The sequence below is a fragment of the Lygodium microphyllum genome, unplaced genomic scaffold (genome assembly GCF_053477565.2).
Source record: "Lygodium microphyllum isolate KBCC unplaced genomic scaffold, Lygodium_microphyllum_v1.1.10 scaffold_100, whole genome shotgun sequence".
Classification (NCBI taxonomy): domain Eukaryota; kingdom Viridiplantae; phylum Streptophyta; class Polypodiopsida; order Schizaeales; family Lygodiaceae; genus Lygodium; species Lygodium microphyllum.
In genome coordinates, this window is record NW_028229583.1 from 292,501 (window position 1) to 309,979 (window position 17,479).

The 17,479-nt window shown below is 40.9% G+C and overlaps 1 non-coding gene across 1 annotated transcript; it reads right to left on the reverse strand.

Moving 5' to 3' along the window:
• Window positions 1–5,997: 5,997 nt before the first annotated feature.
• Window positions 5,998–6,069, reverse strand: TRNAP-AGG (transfer RNA proline (anticodon AGG)). Its single transcript has one exon. It is a non-coding gene; the product is annotated as a tRNA-Pro (tRNA).
• Window positions 6,070–17,479: the final 11,410 nt, after the last annotated feature.

The window sequence follows — 17,479 nt, forward strand, 5'->3', positions numbered from 1 at the left end:
CATTAACAATGCACAAAAATATGTCTAAGAAGTCAAGCTCATATGCAGAAGCATAACTTTAAATGTTTTTAATAAATGCATAAATTTTTAATGGCATTTGCCTCAATGTATTTCCACCAAGACACATGACATCGACTCACTACTGGATATTGGTATCAAGAGGCTAATCCTAAATTCGAGATTGTCCATCAATTTATGTCAGACCTAGTACAATGACATATTCTTGACAAATCCAACATGCTCGAAGTAGGAACACATATAGCTAGCACATGTTAATTAGACTAGGAAGAACTTTTAGGATGCAATCACCAAACAAATGGAGAAATGCCGAGTGGGACATGATCCCTACAATCTCATATAAAATTTTTTGCATGCCTTTGAGTTCAACAACCTCAAGATTGAATCCAAAAAATCATAAACATTTGAGCTATGCTTAGGCAACTAGGGGCAAAACTTGGTTCACAAGATTGGATACTATGAAGATGTCAGATTTCTCTATGCTAAAAGGCCTCTTCATAATGCACTTCATTGAGGTAGCTTACATATATAATCTTATTGTTTGACTAATGAATGCATAAAAGAACCTCTCACATGGTGTTATTAGCCCTAGTGAATCATAGAGACCAACTACTCCCAGTGTAGAACTCGTGTAGAAATTAGTCCTGTTAGGGATGCCTACGTCTCCTGGCCCAATAATAACTTACCTATCTAGTGACCCTCTTGCACACCTTGTTAAATAATAGTATAATGATGAGGAGTACATGAACCCTTCTGTGACACATGATGAAGAGGGTAACACAATCCTCATGGATGCCCAAACTCGATCATGTTGCTAGGTTGCAATGAGAAAGAAGTGAAGTACCCTTGAGAAACTATTGAGTATTGGAATTACCGCACCAATAAGGGAACATGACAAATGATCGTCCCAAAAATGAAGAATGTCTACTCAAAAAGCAATGCACTTGAGATGCAATTAGTGCAATATTACTGATCTGTATCATGATTGTCCTCAATGCTAGGTGCCCCATTACAACCAAACTGGATCTACAAGATGCAATATCTTCCAAACTCAAAGCTACAAATTTCCGTCTCAAAAAATGACAAAGTGATACCTCTTGCCTATCTTAGGGTCAAACTGCTTGCACAATGAGAGCACACAATCGATACCTCCATTAACAAAGGAGTAGACTTAAATATCATGACATGTGGACTTACATCGAGACAACCAAAGCTTGTGTTGACAAATCCAAGGATCAATCCCTATGGAAGATCCCTATACTCCCTCCTTGGAAAATGTAAAATTATGATGGCTATTGAAGTTTAGAGCTTTCCCATCATATTTTATATGCTACATAATTACGAGAACTTAGGAAAAGAAGTTTTGACTACAAGGCTTTTTAAGTAAGTGATTAAATGTGATATTGATTATAGGGCATGATGAATACCCTTGACATTGCCAAATGTCAAAAACAATTATAGCTCTCATTTAAGGAAATATTGATGACTCCCAAGGACAAGGTAAGAAAATATCCTCCTGATCGCATGCAAAACTTAGTAAGGAAAGAAAGTGCATGCTAGTTCAAGTGTAAAATGAAGAGCAAAAACCAATTAGCATGACTTCTCCAAAAGTAGAAAATGTATTCAATATGGCCAATATCACAAGCACAACCTCTATGATTTCCACTACTAAACACGAAAGAGCTCCAACAAAGTGAAGGGGAAGACTTAGAGCTAACAATCATCACAAGCGTTGATAGAGAGCTAGCACAAAGTGATGATGGTTTTCTAAAACCCTATTGCATGACCAAGGGTTCTACATAGAAAAAAAATGGTTATGGCTACCTAAACCACCTAGAAGACCACCTCCATTGACTAATATAAAGAATCAGCACCTTTACAAGAGAAAGGGATTTTAATTTGGCTAGAAGCAAAGAATCGAGCACCTTCACCAGAGAAAGAGAATTCAGCTAGAATCATTGTCTTACATATTTTCAAAATAACCAAGTTATAGAATGCCTCCTTCCAATCCCAAGATCCAAATGAGAAAATTCCCTCAACCATGAACATCATTAACCTCATGGAAATCATAACTACTACTCCCAAATCTAATGTGGAGACATGACTGAATTGAGTGCAGCAATGTTTGCACATGGGACCGGTGTAGTTGCAGATATTGATATTTGGCATAAACTCATTGGTCATGTTAATGTACAACGACTTAAATCAATGCAGGCCCAAAATATTATTGCAGGATTGCGTAAATTCAAGGTTGCAGAAATGCATAAGGTATGTGAAGCCTGTCAATTTGGAAAACATGCAAGGAAACCATTTCCTAGACATGTTCAAGAGAGTAAGAAGCCATTGGAATTAATCCACTCTGATGTGTGGACTACTAAAGCTGCATCTCTTGGAGACTGTCATTATTTTATCACTTTTATTGATAACTATAGCAGAAAAGTTTGGGTGTATTTTATGAAAAAGAAAAGTGAAGTTTTTGGGCATTTCAAAACTCTTAAAGCTATGGTTGAAAAAGAAACAGGTCTGCAAATAAAATGCCTAAGGTCAGATGGAGGGGGAGAGTACCTCTCAAATGAGTTTGCAAGGTTCTTGCAGGAGCATGGAATAAAGCAGCAATATTCATGTAGTTATACCCCACAACAAAATGGAATTGCAGAAAGAAAAAAACAGGCAGATTGGAGAGGTATCTCGTGCCATGCTCAATGAAAAAGACCTGCCAATTTTTTACTGGGCTGAGGCAGCTGCTACAGCAGTCTACATAATGAACAGGACTCCCACTGTAGCAATACATGGCATGACTCCAGAGGAGAGATATACTGGTAGGAAACCAGATATTTCTCATTTAAAAATTTTTTGTTGCCTTGCCTATGTTCATGTGCCAGATGAGTTGAGATCCAAGTTGGATCCAAAAACTGAGAAGTGCATCTTTATTGGTTACTCTCTGTAGCAAAAAGGGTATAGATGCTATAACCCTTCTACTCGTAAGTTTATAGTGAGTAGAGATGTTATTTTTTATGAGATGAGTAGCTGGTATAAACCAGTAAATGTGATTGATAATGTAGATGCGCAAAATGGTAATGCTGCACAGAATTCACAGCAACAGTCACAAGATATTAGTGGACTTGGAGCGTCCTCTAGCAGTGGTTCACATTCTTTGCCATGGATAGGCAGATTGAGATCAGGAGAATCTTCTCAAAGCAATGCAGATAGTGGTATTCAGGTATCACGAAAAGGAAAAGAGAAGGTAGATCAGCCCATGTTTGATGTGAATGCAGGTCACTCTTATGTGGATGGTGAATCCAGTGGCTTAGAACAGAGCATTGATGATGAGTTGGGTATTCATTCTATTGTTATACCTGGAGTAAGGAAGACCAGGGATGTTTTGAGAGCACCTAGGAGTGAACCTACTTTGCGCAGGTCTATCAGAGCTAGGTATCTTGTGGACATGCTGAAATATGATGGATTTACAGCCATTCACTATGCCTATATGGTCAAAGTGATACAAGAACTAGAACCCACTTTTTTTTAGCAAGCCATGGGAAAAGAAAAATGGGAGAAAGCCATGGATGAAGAAATGGATGCCTTGGAAGCAAATGCTACATGGGAATTGGTAACTTTGCCTAAAGGTAAGAATACAATTGGTTGTAAGTGGGTTTATAAGGTGAAGCACAATGCAGATGGTTCTGTGAACAGATACAAGGCAAGATTAGTAGTCAAGGGGTATGCACAAACATATGGCATTGATTATGAAGAAACATTCAGTCCGGTTGCAAGGATGGCAACCGTAAGAGTAGTCATTGCTATGGTTGCATCAAAGGGATGGTCTTTATATCAGATGGATGTAAAGAATGCCTTCTTGCATGGTGATTTGCAAGAAGAGGTCTATATGGAGCAGCCACCAGGTTATGTGCATGCTATTCATCCTGAGTTTGTTTGCAGGTTGAAGAAAGTACCTAGAGCATGGTCTGATAAGATAGGACGGTATCTTGTCACTATTGGCTTTCAAATTTCCAAGACAGATTTCTCACTATATGTGAGAAAAAGAGAGAAATGTATTATGCTGCTTGTCATTTATGTTGATGATTTGATTATCACAGGTGATAGTGATGAAGATATCATTCATGTGAAAATGCTATTGAAGCAGAAGTTTGAGATGAAGGATTTGGGAGAGCTGCGTTATTTCTTGGGCATTGAGGTGATTAGATCACCAAGTGGGATACAGCTCTTGCAGAGGCAATATGGATTGGACATGTTGTCTAAATATGGGATGACAGGTTGTAAGCCTATTTCAGTTCCTTTGGAGCAGAATGTGAAGCTGAGCGCAGATGCAGGTGAGCTTCTGGAAGACCCTACTATGTACAGACGCATAGTAGGAAGTTTGATTTATATGACTATTACCAGGCCAGATTTGAGCTATGCTGTTGGATTGGTAAGTCAGTTTATGCAAGCTCCAAGGAAACCGCATTTGGATGCGGCTAGACGCATACTCAGGTATGTGAAGTCCACATTGCAGTATGGACTACTTTATGAGACTGGGGTTCAGATACAGTTGCATGGATACACTGATGCTAATTGGACTGGTAGTATTTCTGATAGACGATCTACCAGTGAATATGTGTTCTCTTTTGGGAGTGCTGCAGTCACTTGGAGCAGCAAGAAACAGCCTACAGTTGCCTTGTCGATCACAGAGGTTGAGTAGAGGGGCGCAGCAATGGCTGCATGTGAGGTAGCTTGGTTGCATAAGCTACTTTATGATATGCATCAGCCTAAATGGGCCAGTTGTCATTTATTGTGACAACATGAGTAGTATACACTTGGCAAATAACCCAGTCTATCATGCTAGAACAAAGCACATTGAGGTGCATTATCACTATGTGCGGGAGAGGGTTTTACTAAGTCTTATTGATCTAGTTTATGTCAGCAGAGAGGATCATGTAGCTGACATATTTACGAATGCATTGGGCGCAGAGAAGCTGCACAAGTTCAGAGACCTGCTTAGTGTGTAGGAATTGGGATTGAGGTCGAGGGGGAGTGTTGAGATATCGAGCTCCACTCCTGATATGCCAGGGTGACCGTTGTGCATTTATGTCACCGACTGGTCAGTTGTAGATGCGGTTGGTACACTGCCCATGAATAATAGCTAGGTGATAGCTACCCTTATCTACTCTAGTTCGTGGCTCAGTTAGTATGCCACCTTAGTTAGTTGAGTTTGGTTTGAGACCCATATATAGGGTTCTTCTATTTCTATGTACGAGACTTCTTTTTGGCTTACACAACTAAGTAGAGAAAAAATTGTTTTCAGCCTCCACCTTTGTGTGTATTCTCCCATTCTGCAAGCAAGAAAGCTACAAGTGAGACTCCTTCCTTCTCTTCCACAATCTTGATATTTGGTAGGAGTATTCTCATGTCCCTTGCATAATGTTTGATTCGATCCAACCTCTAGTATTTTACACGTGGCGATGAGCGTATACGTAATGTGGTCCATGGCATATCGACCACCGCATGGGTTACTTTACCCGGCCCAACTAGCACATATGCTAGCTGGGCTGGGCGTGCCTTTTCGTCGTGGCGCCTTTGAGTTGGCCCTTGGTTTACGAATTTGGTAGGAGTATTCTCATGTCCCTTGCATAATGTTTGATTCGATCCAACCTCTAGTATTTTACACGTGGCGATGAGCGTATACGTAATGTGGTCCATGGCATATCGACCACCGCATGGGTTACTTTACCCGGCCCAACTAGCACATATGCAATGCGTTCCACAACAAACCATGGTTAAAGCCACCGATAACTAGGTGGCAGATTTGTTTGTTTCATTACCATGTATATGTATTAGGTAGGCCGCTTCTACATTATAATAATTTATAGTTTTCTGAACCAGGCAAAAGCATCACACGCAGGCGATGTCGGCGCGCCAGCGAGAGAAGAGCACCGGCGAGGTGCGCGACAGGGCTGGAAGGAGGTGTGAGGTGGCGGGGCGGGGGCATTCCGAGAATTGAACTCGGGACCTCTCGCACCCTAAGCGAGAATCATACCACTAGACCAAATGCCCGCTGGATGGTTGGCGTGTGGCGGCGCACAGCCCTCCATTCCGTCGCGGCACGAAATGCTCTGCCGCCCCGCCGAGGCCTTCTTATCTTTTGTAGGGTGCAATTTCTCTCAGCCACTTGAAACCATTCTCGTATCATTCATTACATACCACGGTTAATTAATATGAGCCATGTAAGCTTTTCGTTCTCCTTAGTCTAAGTCGATGATCAGCGCCTTCCCTTACTCTTGTTCCCCTCCCAAGTGTTGCTAGTGGGTCACACTTCACTCTCAAACAATCGGGCCTACCGATTGTTTATTTTATGGTTTTGGCCTCTAGTGATCCCCCAAAGAGGGGACCACGCCTTGCGCTCGAGCATTTATCTTGAGTCGCATGCACGGGGAAGGATTCATAGGCTTTCTGAACACGCTCTACCTTATGCATCTACCGAGGCAAAAGAGAACCCAGCATATCCTTGCAAAAGGCTGCTCTACTGCTCCTGATGCTAACTAAAGAGGCAAGGCTTCAAATTCTTGCCATACCAATCATTATAAACACGGCCATGATGGTATTAGCAAGGGTGTCCTTGTAGAATCCCGTGCTTGATGAATGGCTAGGAGACACTTCGGCACATGCATGCTATTACCAAAAGAGCCAGTCCGTCGAAACCTGTGGTCGCCAACTGCACCGAGGGATGGAGTGGCATGTGCCAAAAGGTGCTTTGAAGGGAAACTAATCAAAAGACCCTGAGTTTAGGATGAGCTCCATCTAATCTGCAATCTAATAGTTTGAGGCACCTTGCCCTTACCTGTAGTCCGCAAGGCATAGGTCCAAAGCTACTTCTTGCTTCTAGACTTATTCTCAATTTGCAATCCATAAGTTGCAACATCTATGGCGACATAGGCTGACCATACAAACATATCCTCTAAAATCTTCTTTATGCCACCCTTGCCAAAGCTTGTAGCAATAGATAGATCTATTGTCACTAGCACAATTTTTTCCATCCTTCCAAAAAATCAAATATTTTCTCATAGCATCTTTGTAAGCTTCACAGTCCCTGTGGCCATGCTCAACATTGTCACACCACAAATATCTGCAAACAAATTCACTCCTAGTTGGAGCTTGTGAAGGAGCAGCTCTCCTAGGATATCTTCCAATTTAGCCAATTTTACGTGTAGATCTCTCGTATTATTTACAAGCTCATCCAATTTAACCAATTTTATATTAAACCTTTCATGTGTGGTGAAACCCATGCAAATATATATTGAAACTCCATGTACAACTTTATCAAGTCTTACTTGAAGTCTTGTTCTACATAAATGCCTACTTTAATTGATTTGGACTCTCCTTCATCATTCAGGTTGACTTCCTACACTTCATCCTCCAAGACTATTGTATAATTCCTCATCGTATTCATACTTTACTTAGCATGAATGATAGCTCTCTGTCCTTCTTCATACTAAACACCTAAATTGTCCATAAGCTAAAATTCCTCAGCATCTTTATAAAATCTTTAAATATTTTATTCACTTTAGTCCGGGAACTTTCTTGGACTTTAGGCTGCTCCTGCCTTGCCAAAAGCTCTTCAGGATGTTGGCTCAACCAGTCATAAACTACGATTTGAACAATTTGTTGTTTAGAAACTTCATTTGCAATGATGTTGGGCTACACCTGGTACCCCTGAATAATGCTATCCATGTTTATTTCAAAAATTGGTAATGCAAAAGGGTCTACCTAAATAAAGTACTCCTTATCATCCTCAACTTCATCCACCAAATTGATTGTTTGTGCCACCATTGGTTTAGACTTATTCTTTAGGATGACTTTATTTAATATGGATAGTTTGATATCCGTTAAACCTTGGGAAATATGTACATAGTCAATACCCAAATCCTGTGATAAGACTCTCCTAGCTCTGACATCCCCATTACCAAAAAACTAAATTTAAAGTTCAAGCTACAACTTTGATTTGTTGATTCTTCAATATAGCAAGTGCTTGTAACCTCCTTTGGGCTACCATTTTAACTTGAAATGGGGCAGACCTTGCTTACTGGCCAAATATGTATTTTGAGAGAGAATATCCACTCATGAACCTCCATCCAACATACTTATTGCCTGCATATTCCACTTAAATGATAGGGACCTGATAGTCCACAACCTCTTAGAGTAGCTGTTAGTGACTTACATTTAGGAACTTGTTGCCCCTGCGAGGTTCTTCCCCCAAGAACATCTTGGTACTTTTTCCTAATCATTAGGAGGATATTATCTTTGAACCCTAAAATCAAGTTCAAGAATTGATCCAATGTTAATTGTAAATAACACCTTGCTATTGCCTGGAATGAGTTATCATAATCTTTTTCCTATAGTTTTTGTGAACATGTATGTTAAGGTTGATCGTTTTCTTGATTAAGATTCAAATTCCTTGCCATTCCTAATCACCAAAGTCTTTAAGAAATGCATTTTGAGCCTCCTTTTGTAGCCTATTGACTTGCTTGATATCCCTTTTCCTGACCTTTTCTTATTTGTCCCAATCCACTTTCTTTTTTGGGCCTAACTTCTAGTGATTGCTGACTCTAAAGATTCTTTAAGACAATATTCAACTTTAATACATCTAGAGCAATCACATTGCACATGCATACTACCCACATTCAAATTACTTGCCATCTTGCCCTTCATTTCTTGCTCTTCAACTTGATGACTATTAGCTCCTAGAGTAGTCATTGCATCTTTAGGATGGGTTAGAATCAAACATTAGCAACAGACCCCCAATCTTTCTTTTCAAACCCTTGTTGGGGTAAAAGACCTTTTGGCCTGCCCGTGTACACACTGACTGCCCATTCTTTATTCATATATAATATGATAGTGCAATAAGCGTGTCAGTTTAGTTGGACATCACCTACATGGTGTGTGCTCTTCTCTCCCGCATCTTCCTCTTTTCCTTCTCCATTTCCATTACATCCCCTTCAACTGGTATTATAGCTTGATTGTGGAGCTTGGCCGGGTATTACTTCAGCCCGCATTGAAGACCTAGAGCTTGGAGCTTCAATGCCATCCATGGCTTCTTCCCCTCGAGGTAAGATTTCATCTCTCGCCTCTCTCCTCCCATCATAGGCTCTTTGCAAGGTGTTCCTTGGCTTCGTTGGGCACCTTGTATGCCCCCATTTGCCCCCTTATCCTCAGCATAACCAACATACCCCACAATAGCAGCTCACATTTTTTGCGCCTGTTTCAAAATCTGGCTCAAAATTCCCATTTTTTCTCATATCTCGGGCATCCGGAACACGATTTAGGCAAGGTAAGAGTCTAACTTGGGGTTTTGGCATGCTCCCGATGCAATGCTGATGTCAGATTTGCCAAATTTTGATCATACAATTTTCTATAATAGATCTGAGTTGATTTATAGTAAGCAAATGTCATGCTCTTAGCTTATGTGATGCTCTTGAGGCTTTGTATTTGATGCCCAAATGCTTCGGGGACGTTTGTTCAATGTTTTGAGATGCTTTGGGACTTGATTTGAGCTTCCATAGCTCTATTTATGCAGGGATTTACTGTTGTGCATTGTTTAGGCAGCAAGGTTTTATCAGGGACGGCTTATGCATAATGGTCTTTGTTGACATTCCGGCGTCCTGTTAGATGTATTGATGCTTGGCCATCATGATTTATGCATGGATATGCTATTTGAGAGCTATTGGGCCTTGATTTGGATGGGGACACACTTTGATGTTTATGCTCCCGGATGCTTCTTGAGCAAAGAGTAGAGCTCAATTCTTGGTTCACTGTCATTTTCTTTGCAGCTAGCATTTCACTTGACAAGGTTTATACCTCGTGCTACCCATTATGGGACTGATGTTTGATGTGGATGCTTTTGGCTTTGGCTATAGTATGGCAGACGTTTGGGATTGAATCGACTTGCATTTGAGAATTTTGTGGAGTAGTTTTCATTTGATTAGCTTATCACTTGTGCAGCTTGGATGCTATTTGGCCCTTAATGCCCCGATTATGGATCTTGGATTTACTTGGATGCAAATACATGTTTTGAGCAGTGCTTGCTCCATTGTCTTGGCAGTTGGTTATTGAGATTTCATTACTCATTGATGCTTGGTTTTTTGCGGGTTACTCCTTGATCACTAGACTTCTTGACAGTGCTTGGGTTTAATAGTTATGGGTTTGTTGCTTCTGTGTTGCCTAGCTTTTATGCTATTTGGGTTGCTTTTGCCTTGCCCATACAGGTCAGAGAGCAGTTGCTCTTGATGCTTACTTGACTATACACTTTGTCTATTGTCATGTACTTTACAGAGCCACTTATTTGGATGTTGTTGTATAGATACTTGGGCTTCTCCTGGAGCTTGACCATTGCAGGATCTTATGCCACTTACTGGTCTTTACTTGACTTGGATGCTACTATGTGGTTTGATGTATTGCAGAGTCATGTTTGCCATTATGGTTATGGGTTGATTTCATGGCTGAATACCATATGCTCTTATGACGGATGTCTTATGCTTTACTGTACTATGGTTGGTTATGTCATGCAGTTGGCTATGACTCTTCTTCATGTGGGAGCTTTTGCATCCTTGATTGATGCCTTTATGTCCTCCCGTCTGTTGAGGTTTCATGAGCCTTTGCAGCATGCTTCTACCACTGATATACTTGTAGATGATTGTGTTTATGAGGAGGTTCCTTCCGTTGGGATAGCCCTCGACTGCTTGAGCTCTGTGGATGCTATGGATAGCCCTATTCATGATGACTAGGATTCCTTGTCGCCTTCTACAGGTTCTTCTACTTCAGATGTTGTTTGCTTCCATTGTGGGAAGCTTGGGCATGTTCAAAGAAAATGCTTTAGACGGGTTAGAGAGCAGCAGAGACAAAATGGACTTGACATGAGCAAAGAGTCAGAGATACAACAGATGCAGAAGGTGTTACCACTCTTATTAGTGGTGAGGTACATGCAGTTACCGATGATGATGTAGTTGAGCATGTACTCTTGTCATCTTGTTTCCCTACATCTTACTTGCTCTTAATGATCAAGCCTATGCGTTTGATTGACTTTCGGACTCTATGGCATCTTTTCATCTTACTCCTCATAGAGCATGGTTCTCTTCTTAAACAAAGGTTGACGGATGTATTGATTTGGGCCTTGAGCAGTCTTATGCTATTGTTGGTACAGGGGATATACACCTAGCTTTGCCTAATGGGACTTCTCTTATACTTAGGGATGTTTTACATGTTCCCATGCTCAGTAAGAGCTTGATTTCTACCAATCAATTGTATAATGTAGGATATACTATTTCTCTTCAAGATAGGTCATGGAAGATTTGTTGTGGTTGCTTGGTTTTGGCCAGAGGTTCTAGAGTCGGTTCTCATTACCCATTGCATGTCTCTCATGTGGGTGATTTTATGGTTGCAGTTATCCAGATACCACATGCATTGTTATGGCATTATCGCGTAGGCCATATGCTCCACAGAGAGATGGAGATCTTGTCTCGTTTAGACTCATTGTTGCCTCCTATGTCACTTATAGATCTTGATGCTTGCCCTGATTGTACTCTTGGTCCTTGCAGAGCCCCCTTGGCTTATGGCAATCATACGAGGATGTCCTCCAGATCTTGTCCATTGTGCAGTATAAGGACCTATGCCTTCCTAGTCACTTGGTGGAGTGTCGTACTTTGTGACCTTTGTTGATCATGCTACCCACCGTGTTTGGGCTTTTTCCTTAGTGTAGATTGAGGATGATGCAGTTATGCTTGACAAGTTTATGGATTTTGCTGGTAGCATGCCTAGCACGCCTAGGTGCTTGTAGATGGATTATGAGAGTCATGCTCTCTCTCCTAGCTTTCGGACCTCTTGTCAATAGTATGGCATTGATTTCTTGTGTCCACGGTATTATGGGATTGCTCATGGCATGTGCCTGACCTTACACGTAAAGGTTGCTTCTATGCTTACCACAGCTAGGTTGTCTTATGGCTTTTGGGCTGAGGCCCTTATGACAGAAGTCTATTTGGTTAACAGTACACCGTGCTTGACCTTGGATGGTATTACACCCCATGAGGCATGGAGTGGCATGCAGCCCTCCTACAATTACTTGAGGATGTTTGGCTACTAGGCATCTGCACGTATGCCACATGAGCCTATGCCACGTAGATGTATCATCCTTGGTTATGGAGATGGTGACTTTAAAACCTACAAATTATGGGATTTGGATGCTCAGCAGGTCATAGCAGCCGTCATGCTATCTTTTATGAGATGCAGACACCTCTCAGGTCTCTTGATGAGCGTTCAGTATGCTTTATGACTGATTTTACAGCAGCTATAGTGCCATTACAACAAGCTATTTATGCTGAAAATGAGGCACTTATTGGCCCAAATGACATAGGATGTTGGTGGTCAGTTGCTAGACCCCTTGTAGGCTCATGAGAGCTGTTTTCTTGTAGTTTTGCAGGCTGGACAACCAACCATATGTCAGTCTTCCGCTTCGCTAAGGCCACGTCTAGTCTTGAGACCCCGTTGGACGAGTGTCCGAGATGTTGGCTCTCTTTTAGTGATTGAATTTGGAGAGTTTGACTGCTCTCCGATGTCTTGTATGCGCTACAGTGATGGTACGCGCGACTTTGATGCTTTACAGCCGTGCATTGATGAGTTGTTCTTGCTTCATGAGAAGCATTCTTGGATTGCTCCATTGTATGGAGCTGCGGGATCACTTATCTCCTGGATGTCATGGACTCGGGGATGCTTGACTCTTCTTTTGCAGAGGTTCCTGACACTTCTTGCACAACTCGCTTTTTGATTGGGCGTTGGGTGAGATGTCATGATTCCTCAACTTGTCTTTTTTCTTTTCTTTTCTTTGTTTTCACTCCCTAGCCATATTGGCCTTTTAGTGGGAAGTTGTTGGGGTAAAAGCCCTCTGCCCATGTACACTCTGACCGCCCATTCTTTATTCATATATAATATAATAGTGCAATAAGGTTGTCAGTTTAGTTGGACAGCACCTACATGGTGTGCTCTTCTCTTCCGCATCTTCCTCTTCTCCTCCTCCACTGCCATTGCATCCCCTTCAACCCTTAATAAAATAAGAAAATTGCATTTCCTAAGATGGTCTATCAATTATTCCCAAAAAGGAATTCTTGAGTGCATCATAAGTCTAGAAGCTAGCTAAACCACCGTAGCAAGTAAAACAATCAGTGTTTCTTCTTAACCTAATAATCATACATTTGGTCAAATCCACTAGCTGTCCATCCGGTCTCAAATTGAGCAACATGGCAATCAAGTTGGAAAACAAGATCCTACTTCTTTTCACTTGAAATTTTGGATGCTCAAACTTTGGGATTTTGAGGTGGTTGTTGAGAGATTTTTCTTAGTCTAGCTCCAATACCTAAAGGATTGAATACTAATTGTTGTTGTGCAAGCGGCCCAAAGAGGGCAATTTCCAATAGAAGGACATCCCATAATCTTTTCCTAAAATCATCAGGAGGGCTTTGTATGTCCACTTGTGGTTTATGATTGAACTCTTCTCCTAATGCACTTTTGGATGGAATATCCTTTGGTGGTGGTTCGTCCTTTAGTACCATTTCTTCAACCTACACTTCAATTTCTCCTTCAAACACGAGACATTGAACCTTCCTTCTTAATTATTCTCTCAATTTCCATGCTTGGACTCTCCTAAGAATCCAATCCCTCTAATAAGGATGTTTCCTTGATATGAATGCTACCCACACAAAATGCCTTAGATATCGTAATTGCCATTATAGCCTTACACTTCCATAGGCTATTCATTCAAATTCCTCTCCTTCACACTTGATGCCTAAATCATGAGTAGATTGTAACATGAACCAAGCAGGATTGCCAAAGTGTAATGGCCTAACTTATCAAATATATTAAATGCAACAAAACATATACACACCTTCGATACATAGGAATGTCTACATTTTCAGCCTACATATTTCCTAAAGTAGAAAACATCAATGAATTTTCAATTGACATAGGATTTCAAGTTGCATCATCCATATCCTACGATAGGCACTATTATAAACATATCATTATATGAGAACTAAAAAGGCATGAATCAAGATGCATTACAAACAGAAAACCACCGTTCCGTTAAAGGTAAAGGGTTTTTTTACATCAAACCATATATACGCATAAATAATAAGTTCCTAAAGTGTGTAATTAGAGCCTCAACAATATTACACTTAGAATTTGTAATCATAGCCTAAACTTGTAAGGCTATATTACACTTGTAGCTATAGCCTAGGCTTCCAAAGCTTAATAAATGAATAGTTCCTATACTATGATTCATACCCCAGTTGGTAACCTTGTAAAGAAACCCCCCTCCTCGTGCCCCCCCCCCCCCCCCCCCCCCCCCCCCTTCCCTCTTATAAGGCTATAAGGACAAAAACACCTCATGTATATTGAATGAAAATTTCCCTTGGTAAATGAGATAATGAAAGATGATGAAAGAGAAAGTAAGAAAATAAAAGGATTTTGATTAACTTTCCTCTAGAGTAGTGTGATAAATTTAAAAAATTCATTAGTAACACTGGATTCTTTTATGTTTTCTTCAACTTGTTATTATGAAGTGTTTGACTAATGTATACATTGAATTTATTCCTTGTAGAAGATATTTAATATTTCTGTATAGGTTTTGGTTTTGTTAGTGTGCTACTAAATTTTATAGTTCTCAAATAAAATATTCTTGCTTGATGATGTGATTTCTCCATGACATGGCTATTTCATATTAACAATGGCCCATAACCTTCAACAAAGTATGTTCCATGCTTGGATAAAATATTATTCATGTGAACTCAAAACTTGTTAGAAAGATGAAAATATATAAAATTTACAAGTTGAAGTTTCCAAAAATGATACCTATTGTTATGTATCCTTTTAAAGTTGCACATAGCCTCCATAAAATCACATTCTTCAAAGGAGTTCTTCACATTTGTTAATGTACATGTTTGGATCAAGAATACTTATCTCTATATGCAAAGTACATGTATATGTTCTTTTTAAGAAAACTTGCAAGACAATGTCACACAAGTGGTGATCAAAGAAAATCTCTAGTCACAACCCAAAGACATGAGAGAAAAGGAGTGCTTGAAAATTGAATAAATTTGTCAAAGTATTAAACTCAACAAAATAGATTTACCAAACATATGGTGGGAGAGCAAGAGCCAAAAAGAGAGATACACAAAATGGGAACTCCGACAGTCACAATGTGTGACCGGGCCTTCCTTTATTCAAATTGTCATTGAAAGAATAAAGAATAAAGTGACAGTGAGCGCTCGCCACCTGCAATGTGCAATGGTGGGTACTATTAGTGTAGTAATACATGGGTGGCTAGGCAGAGGCACCTTTAACCCCAACAACCTCCCACTTAAAGGCGAATCTATCTCAGTGAGGAGTGAAAAGAAAAATAAAATATTGTGCAATGTACACATGTACAATAGGATGAATAAAAACATAATCTCATCCAACCCCCATCAATCTCCTGAGGAAGGCAAAGCGCTCAATAGTGAGGCTTTTTGTGAGAAGATATGTAGGATTTTCATCAGTGGTGGAGACCTTGACAAGGTCAACACACCTGTCCTCCATGACCCCATGTATGAAGTGATACCTCACCTCAATGTGTTTCATCTTCGCATGGAAGACTAGATTCTTGGCTAGCTGAATAGCACTCATAGAATCCGAAGGCATTGTAGGTGTAGCATCAATCCCAAGGTCATGAACCAAAAAACCCAACCATATGGCCTCCTTGCAAGCCTCAATGGCTGCAACATACTCGGCCTCAGTGGTAGATAGAGCTGTACACTTTTGAACCCTGGACATCTAAGAGACAGCACCTCCAGCATAGGTGAATACAAGCCAGAAGTGGACTTCCTACTATCTGCATGTACTGCATATTAAGAGTCTGTGTACCCCACAACTCCTGTATCCTGTCTGCCATAGCAAATACACATATCTGTTGCACCCTTCAAGTATCTCATGATACCCTTCATGGCATCCCAATGCTTCTTGCTAGGTGTAGCCATATAGCGTGCCACAACACCAACTGCAAAGGCAATATCTAGACAAGTGGCTATCATGGCATATATCAAATTGCCCATGGCTAATGCATAAGGGATCTTGGCCATCTCGTCCCTCTGCTCATTTGTCTGTGGACAAATTGGCTTGTGAGACCTTCACATAAGAAGGTAATGGATAGCCAATAGCCTTTACGTCCTGCATGTGAAAATACTCAAGGACTTTATGAATGTACTTCTGTTGTCAGAGGTAGAATAGTCCCTGGTGCCTATTGCACTTAATGCGCATACCAAGAATGTGAGAGGCATATCCCAAATCCTTAATCCCAAAGTTCTTCTTCATTTAAGAGCATCTAGCTCATCATGAGCTTTCCCTGTTATCAATATATCATCTACATAAAGTACCAAAATAAGCAATGAGCCATCACGAGCTGTCTTTGTGTAAAGACACTGATCCATAGCACTCTTGCTGTAGCCCTGTGATTGCATAAAGTTATCAAACTTATGATACCACTCCCTAGGTGCCTACTTCAATCCATAAAGACTTTTCTTTAACTTGCACACTAGGTGCTCCCTGCTAGGTTCTACAAATCCCTTGGGCTGCTCCATGTAAATCTCATCATGCAAATCCCCATGCAAGAATGCAGTCTTGACATCCATTAGATACTTGTCTAAGTCAAGCTGCACGACTAAGGCCAAAACCAAATGTAGGGTGTTCATCTTGACCAGAGGGAAAAAGGCTTCATCAAAGTCAACTCCATGCTCCTGTTTAAAACCCTTAGCAAAAAGTCTTGCCTTATAAGTTGGCTTGGGATGCCGAGGGGTACTTTTCAGCTTGTACACCCATTTGCATGGCAAAGCATTCTTGCTGTTAGGCAATGCAACCAAATCCCAAGTCATATTCTTATGCAGGGAGTCCATCTCAAACTGCATAGCCGTCTTCCAAGAGTGACTGTCACCCTTGCACATACCCTCATTATAGGTGAGAGGCTCTCCTACATCTGTAACCCTGTAACCAAGACATAATGCATCAAGGGCTCAAATCTTTCAGGTGGACATCTAGCTCTAGTAGACCATCTCACTGTAGGCTGTGTTGTATATCTAGCATCTTGTCCAAAACCCTAGCCATGTGTACCAACTGCTGCTGCAGGAGGCTATCCAACTGGCTATGCAGGAGCACGTGGCTCCTCCTAGAATATAACCCTACGTATCTCTACCACCTTCTTAGGCTTCCTATGCATCTTGTCTTCATGGAAGACTACATCATGGGGCTGTGGATGAATTTTCATGCCTACAGATCCCAGAGGTGGTAACCCATCTCGCCTACCCATCTTGCCTGCATCTCCATAGCCAAGGAAAATACATTTGACACTCTTAGGATCCAACTTAGTCTACTTGTCCTTGGGCACATGGTAGAATGC